Genomic DNA, 8,639 nt, shown 5'->3' on the forward strand with positions numbered 1-8,639 from the left:
TTGACTGACTTGTATTTACTATACAGTGAAACAAAGGTAGTTTGTAACTGATTCATAACTTTGTAACTGATTTGAAGTTTGTATAATGCACCCAAGAAGTAATTTGATGGTTTTATTACATCTCATCTTGTTCTAAGAGGATTTGAGAGAATTTAACAAACAGCTGAAAGCAAAACTAATTAAATCACATGGTCAGTGAGACCAGGAAGTAATTTTCTCATCCCCTTGAATCAGGGGAATTTTTCATTCCCCTGAATTATCCTGGTATTAGTTTCTTTGCAACTAAAGAAACCACACCAAGCAAAGCAAGGGTTTGATGATGAGACAATCCTAAATTCTGCTCACTCTTTCTAACATGTTCAGAAAACACCCTCTTCAGAGTGCCTGATTTCACTATTTTATATTCAACAAGAAAGTCACCTTAATGTCTCCATCTATCTGCTGTCCGCTATAGACTAGCTGCAACATATTTACCGTCAACTGAGAAGAAATCTATATTTATCCGGAAGATGTGGAAGATGTTGTACTTACCGACAATTGACAAATTAGTCTGGAAAGAGAATGCATATAGAAATAGCCTACAGTATATGCCACTATGTTGTGACATAAATATATAGGCCCTTTCCTCAACTTATGCCAGAAGCAAATGAACAATGTTTCTGCAACATGAGTAATTTCTCATCTACATTAGTCTGCCTTCATTTATTTATTGCCTTTTATCTCTGAGTTCTTAACAATGATAAGGGAAGGGCATTTTCATATTGAAATTTATACTTTTAAAAACAAAGCATCAGATTAGCTAAATCCCTAAGAGTTTTATGTCAAATTATAAACTCAATAAAAGTTAAATTTTAATTAACTTTTTCTCCTTCAATGTATCTGCATACATACACATGCAACTTTAATAGCAGCTAGATAAGCAAGATAGCAAAGTACAGACTGTTAGACATTTTAAAATTTGGTATGAGAGGTTTCTCTCTAGCTGTCATTATGTCCCAAATCTACTATCAATCAGTAAGGTATAATTAGTAATTAGAAATATAGATGGAGATTTTTATATTAAAATCTGTGTTCCTTCTTTTTTTAATATTTTGTAATTTGCAATCTCAAAATTTCCTTTTCCTTACTTTTAAAGAAGATAACACATGACTGGATTTAATTAATTAGATCAATATTATAGATAAAGTTTCTCTATAACTAATGCTTGCAACATTATGTTTAAGATTAATGAATTGTTAAGCAGCACTAGCCAATATTATATGGAACTGGTAATAGAAGATAGCTTTAAATTATAGTCAATCATCCTGACAGTTAACCCACTTTTTTAACTCACTTTTTAAGTTTATTTTTCTTAAGTATCTTCTCTAATCAACAATCATGTAAACTGGAAATCTAAGCTGCATCTTCTATGCCAGAGCGTTGTTCAATATACAAGTAAAGAGTCTAGAGTACAGGCCTATATGGGGTGGGGAGGAATGACACTTGGGATATATGTTGCACTGGTGAAGGATTTTTTGTATATATATGTATGCATATATATTAAAAAAGAAAAAAAGGCCTCCCAATTATTACCACAGGCTGTGTTCTTTACACTGACTATATAGAAAAAGGAGGTTCAGTAAATGCACCCCATATACACCTCAACCCAGGCACTTTGCCTGGTCTGTATTATGAATTGGGGGACAAATATATATATATACAAGTAAAGAAACAGTGATAATCACTTTCTGTTCGAGGTAAAATGATTTTTCCAGCTTCTTTTTCTTTTTTACCATTTTTTTTTTCATTTTGTCATGGGCAACATGACAAATCTTAAATTTTACAAGAGGTACTAAAAAACCATAGTGACTAGCAGCCTGGGGAGTGAGGGAGGGGATATGGGATGCAAGCTGGGAACGGGGGTGGAGAGACGACAACTTTGGTGATGGGAATCCCCTGATTCAATGTTAATATGTACTTAAAATATTACTCTGAGGGGCCGGAGAGATGGCATGGAGGTAATGCATTTGCCTTGCATGCAGAAGGTCAATGGTTTGAATCCCGGCATCCCATATGGTCCCCCGAACCTGCCAGGAGTAATTTCTGAACATAGAGCCAGGAGTAACCCCTGAGCATTGCCGGGTGTGACCCCCCAAAAAATATTACTGTGAAAGATATGCAATCCACTTTAGTCAAAATAAAAATTATTATTATATAAAAAAGACCTATTGAAAGCACAAACACACACACACACAAAAGAAAACCATAGTGGCTAGACCAATTAGTGTTCATTAAATGCCTGTGAAATAATAACAATTGGTTCCAAGACTTGGCTATTATACTGAGTGCTGCGATAAATAGTGGGGTGCACACATACTTTGGAATGAATGTCCTTCCAACTTGGGGGTAGATACCTAGGAAAGCAATTGCTGGGTCAAATGGTAGCTCAACTCTGAGTTCTTTGATCACTCTCCAGATTGTTCTCCATAGGTGTTGGACTAGGGGGTATTCCCACCAGCAGAGGATGAGAGTGTCTTTCATGCTGCATCCCCGCCAACATAGATTGTTCTTATTATTTTTGATGTGGACCATCCTCACTGGTGTAAGGTGGTATCTCATTGTTGTCTTTATTTGGATTTCCCTAATGATGAGTGAAGGTGAGCATGTTTTCATGTGTTTGATGGCCATCTTTCGGTCTTCCTTCGAGAAGTGTCTATTCATTTCATCTTCCCATATTTTTATGGCTTTATTTTGCATTGGGGGGCTCAGCTTTCTGAGTGTTTTGTATATTCTGGATATCAGCCCTTTATCTGATATGATGTGTGAAAAAATTTTTTTCCAGTCAGTTAACTGTCTTCTTGTGTTAAGTAGGGTTTCTTTTGCCATGCAGAAGCTTTTTAGTTTGATGTAGTCTCATTTGTTTATGTTTGATGCTAAAGTTCTTGCCATTGGTGCTCCATCTTCGAAGACCTTTTTGATATGTAGGTCTTCGAGTATTTTACCAATTTTATTCTCTATAAACTTTATAGATTCGGGTCTAATTTCGAGGTCTTTGATCCATTTTGAGTTGATTTTTGTATAAGGAGTGAGATATGGGTCAATTTTGAATTACTTACATGTGGTTTTCCAGTTGTACCAACACCATTTGTTAAAAATACTTACTTTGTTCCATTTCAAGTTCTTGTCTCTTTTGTCAAATATCAGTTGACTGTATATCTGGGGGCTTATGTCTGGAAATTCTGTTCTAACCCACTGGTCTGAGGCTCTGTCTTTGTACCAGTACCATGCTGTTTTGATCACTACAACCTCGATGTCCACCAACAGATGAGTGGATCATTAAGATGTGGTATCTATACACAATGGAATACTACATGGCAGTCAGAAATGATACAGTCACAGACTTTGCAGCAATCTTGGATGGACCTAGAACATATTATGTTAAACAGAGCAAGTGAGAAGACAAAAGACAAACACAGAATGATAGCACTATTCTGAAGCACCTAGAACATACACCTTATATACAACTAATACTCAACAATCAAATAACAAGGTTTAACAGGGTAGAAACCCCAAACACTGTAACAGTCAACATATACCCGAGAGAAGTGCCCAAAACACATAAAAGAGGAACAACACAAACTCTTGACTACACACCATACCACACACACACACACACACACACACACACACACACACAAAACAGCAACAGCAGAAAAAGCAGCATAGAAAGACCAGGTAAGTAATCAGCCTTCTACTACAAAGGCCCATAATAAGCCTTTAGGGATCTTATACAGAATTACAGGCAAAGGATACCATGGGAAACCACTGACTCCAATGGAAGCATGCCATAAAAATATGTTTTAATGCCTTAATCTTTCTATACTTAAAAATCTTCTCAGCTTTTCTGTCTACAGGTGTTCTTGGATACAAAGTGTGGACAAACTAAGATTGCATCTCGGGGCTCAATAACACGAGATACCATACCCAGCTTGCACTACGAGAATGTCCCGATAAAACTCTTTAACATTCCCTTTATCCCTAAGTAATACCTTCATTTAGGACTTGAAGCACGTGACCACCCAAACCACCGAAGCAGCAACTGTGACCTATAGACTTATACTACAGGCCCTACTCAAACTAGCATTCCCTCGCTCTTTTCTTTACTCTTCTCACTACTGTTTTTTTTTTCTTTTTTTCTTTTTTCTTTTTTTCTCTCCTTTTCTTTTTAATTTATTTTCTCTTTTCTTTCCTGCCCCTTTCATATACTTTCCCCTTTAACCCTTTTGAAAATTCGACTATCCCTTCACCCCGCAATCCCATCCAGATTCCCCACATTAAAACTCTTCACCCTCAGTTCCTATTTCATTAGGCATCAAGAATGACCTCCTTCCCCAGCGAACCAGTACCCAGCACCCAAGCGAAGGGACAACCAGTCAAACCCACACCTCTCCCCCTACAAGAAAAGGTAACCAACTTCCCTGCTGACTCATGCTGCGTGGTCCTCCTTACCAACCCTTCCTAACGTGGACTGTTACTTGAAACCGGACTTAGCTCTACAAGTATCCCCCAATGCATGAACTCTTCCTAAGTCTATAGTTAATCCCATGGCAATATACTTTAAGGGTGGAGAAACCCTGTATTTCTTAGGCAAAGGAAATTCCTTTTCGAATGACCCCAATATTTACTGTGCATCTGCAGGAGGGGGAAAAAAGCACAAAACAATTTTTTATTATTATTTACTTATCTATTTTTTTGTTGATTGCACTGTTGTGGTTTGGCTATTGAGTGGATGTCTCCATTATTATTTATGTATTTATTTTCTTCTTTTCTTTTCTTATGTGCTCTGCCACATTTTTTATCTCAATACCATGGCTTTTATATGGTGCTTACCCTTTTGTTTTGTTTGTTTGTTTGTTTGTTTTGGAATGCTCATTGGATATTTTATTTGACAGGTCTTTATGTACTGTTGTGGTGTTTCACCTTCTTTTTCCCCTTCCTCTCTCAAATCAAGGATGAAAAGGACTCCGCCCATTTCTGGGGTATCTGATTCTTTTCTTCTTTTGGCACCACTTAGCCCTTTCAGGATACCAGAGAACACATGCGGGTAAAAAATACTACACATGTGGTATATGTGGCAAGAATTTTGGTCAGAAATCTGATCTGCTTATCTACCAGTGAAGTCATACAGTTGAAAAACTGTTTTTATGTAGTGAATGTGATGAATGTTTCAGTCGAAGTACAAACTTCATAGGCACTGAAGAACTCACACAGGAGAAAACCATTTAAGTGTCTGGAGTGTAAAAAAGCTTTTAGTGGGAAACCAGATCTCATTAGCCACCAGAGAACTCATACTGATAAAAGGCCCTACAAATTTAATAAGTGTGATAAAAGCTACCAACACCATTCAGTTTTCATTGTTCATAAGAGAGTTCTTACTGGGGAGAAACCCTATAAACGTGGTGCCTGTGAGAATGCTTTGGCCAGAAATTAGACCTTATTGTCTACCAGAGAGTCCACACAGGTGAGAAACTATATAAATGTTTGGAATGTATGAGAAGTTTCACACAGACTGCCAACCTAATCGGACACCAGGCAACTCATACACACACTTTTAAATGCCTTGAATATGAGAAGTTTCAACTGTAGCTCAGACCTCATTGTGCACCAGAAAATTCACATGGAAGAGAAGTCCCATCAGTGGACTATGTGTCAAAATGGTTTCCTCTTTTGCATAGACTTTGTGGCCCAACAGAAAATGAGAACTCAAACAGAGGAGTTGCATTACAAATATAATGTGTGTGATAAAAGCTTCCACCAGAGTTCAACCCTTATTCAACATCAAACAATCCACCTCAGTGAAAAACCTTATATATGTAAAATAGGTGAAAAAGGTCTTGATCTCAGTCTTCCTCATGCATCAGGAGCTTCACATATGTCTTGACCAGACAAAAATTTTACCATTTTTTAAATGTACATATTTAAGACTCACTCAGATTAAAAAGGAAAAAAACTATAGGTAAATCACAGACTTTTTCCTCATATCTCAGACTTCAGTAGGGACCAGTACAGTTAGAGGAAATGAGATAGTTTGCAGAGAGCTGCCCTAAATAATAAACTGCCCTTATTATTGTTGAAAAACCTTTATCGAGCTCATGTGTGATCTCCCACAAGAGAATTTAGAGGTTAGAAACCTTACAAAGACAATGAATGTAAGAATATTGTCAATGCTTCTCCTTCTTCATTCCAAGAGAATTTGTATCAGAGCTCTCCTTTTTTAATGTTCTCCGTGTCAGCCATGTTTCGCACAGTATTCACAGCTCTTTGGACTTTTGAAAACCCACAATGGGGAGAGAACACAGCAAGTGTAAAAAAACTTCTGACAGAACTCTGACTTACTGGTCAGTAAAGTCATATGCATGAAAATGTGTATATTTCTCTTGTATGTAGAAAAAAACATGAGCTTTAGAGTACCTTCTTATGTTTTCAACAAAAATACCCTTTCTAAGGGAAGACTTTCCAAAATTTCTATTAATGATCAACTCTTGTGGTGGTACCCCAGAAACTCACACACGTTTTGACTAATACCAAGTCTGAAAAAAAAAAAAGCCTTTCTTGAAACTCCTACCTTAATGAGCCCCAAAGAGCCTACTCTACTGAGAAATTTGCTCTAGTGAGAGATCAATATACATCTAGTGGACAATGTACATAATAATAGTTTTGCAAAGAATGTTCTCATAGTTGATTGGTCTATGTGGTCTAGATGGTTTTAACTTAATATGTAAACTTTTCTAGACACTCAGAAGCTTTTTCTAGGAGGAATTCTAGAACAAGTCAGCGTAGAACTGATGGGTATCTGAGGTGAAGATGTTTTTCTTTTATCTGAACTACTTACTCATGATTGCTTTACTTTCCCATTTAAAAACTGGAAATCCAATAAAAGAAAGGACAGTAAAAAAAAAAAAGACTCACTGAGCAAAAGTAATGCCCTCTTGCCCCATGTTTATTTAGTTTACTTATACCATTGCCCAATATAAAAAGGCAGAATTCTTTTTAGAAATTTAAATTCTGGCAGTGAGCAGTAAACTTTAGAGCATCTCGTCCTTCCAAAAACAGAAACAAAACACTCCACACATTAATTGGTGTACCAAATAAATATCGTGTTAATGATAGAGCTCAAAGGACTAAGCTGGAACAATTTGGACATCATAAAGAGAGTAGATTATATTCCAAGGCATAAAATATCCCTGAGCTATACTAAAATTATATTGATATAAATTATTAAATAAAAGCAAACAGGAAGAGACAAATCTCTAGTGTAGAGCAGTTTTAATTATTTTATGTAGTTAATTAAGGAAGAAGAGCCAGTTTCTAACTCCTCCTGAATGGATTTCTCACATAACTATTTTTCGCCATAGAAAGTGTTCTGAAAAAGAAAAAGAATTGGGGTGATTTCTGTGATGGGGGTATACTGGTGATTTGTATGGGTTGGTAATCATATACCCCTAAAATAAAATTGTTTACTTTTGTAAAGCAATATAAGAATTTTAAAAATAAATAAAACTTGATATGGGAAGTGGAAGTGGTGACAACACAAAGGTGGCATCCAAGAGCTGAGTGCTACATTCAAATGTCAGATTTTATCATGAGGTAGCATGCAATAATGGAACCCCAGTCTTTCTAAAAGCAACCTTGTTTAAATACTCACAGAATTCCAGAGAGTTCAGGTCTCTATGCAATAACAATCAGCTATTTCATTCTTTCCTATCCTCTTTTCCTACCACTTATTTCACTTCGCCACACACAAAGCTGGAGAACAATGAAGAAATCCGTGTACCCACTTACTTTATTAGTAATTCATTTTAGCAGGGCCAGTGTGAGTGTCATGATTCTTCTTGAAGCCAGATAAAGCTCTCCCAGCTGTTTCTGATCATCCATAATGGGTGAGAGATTGGGGGACTTCTTATAAGCACCAGAGAAAGAACCAACCTCCATTTACCTCTTCCATCCCTTTCTTCTTTGTTCTTTGCAGAAAAGCAATGTCTGCACAGGCACTTGAAGTAGAATAACTATGGCTTTGCCCTAGCTCAAGGTCATGTATCCTGCAACAATTGCTGCTTCTTAATGCTTTTAAAACTAGTGAGTGGGGTTGAGGGGGATGTCACAAAAGTGCCATGTTTCTATAAGAGTATTAATAAGCGCATTTTCCATTTAATCATTAGTACCAAGAGCTGGAATAATGTATAACTGAAACCCAATCATAAGTAATGCTATATTTTCAAGGTTACTAAATAAAGTTGAGTGTGTTTTTTTTAAAGAAAGATACTTGTTCAAAGAGAACCTGGGCTTGAAGAAGCAAACCACAAACTAGCATCTTAAGGTAAAATGAATTCATTCCCTTCATTCTGGAGATAAAAAGTCAAATCTGTCTTTGGGATACAATCAAGGTTTCTTCCTGGACAGGTTCTTTAGAGTTCTGGAAAATAATCTGTGTCTTTCTGCAAACCATTTCTCATATTCCACAAGACCACAGTGTGGAATGAAAATGTGTCCTGGATTTGATCCTTCCTGCAGACTACTTCAAAAGATTTAATGGGAATATCTATATTTTCTTTTATGTTTATTTCCTTAATAGTTATAACTCAGCATTTATTTCCATATGT

The 8,639-nt window shown here is 36.5% G+C and overlaps 1 non-coding gene across 1 annotated transcript; it reads left to right on the top strand.

Moving 5' to 3' along the window:
* Positions 1-1,555: 1,555 nt before the first annotated feature.
* LOC126026326 (small nucleolar RNA SNORA51) lies at positions 1,556-1,688 on the top strand. Its single transcript, XR_007501619.1, has one exon. It is a non-coding gene; the product is annotated as a small nucleolar RNA SNORA51 (small nucleolar RNA).
* The last annotated feature ends 6,951 nt before the right edge of the window (positions 1,689-8,639 follow it).

This window comes from Suncus etruscus, chromosome 13, assembly GCF_024139225.1.
Source record: "Suncus etruscus isolate mSunEtr1 chromosome 13, mSunEtr1.pri.cur, whole genome shotgun sequence".
NCBI lineage: Eukaryota > Metazoa > Chordata > Mammalia > Eulipotyphla > Soricidae > Suncus > Suncus etruscus.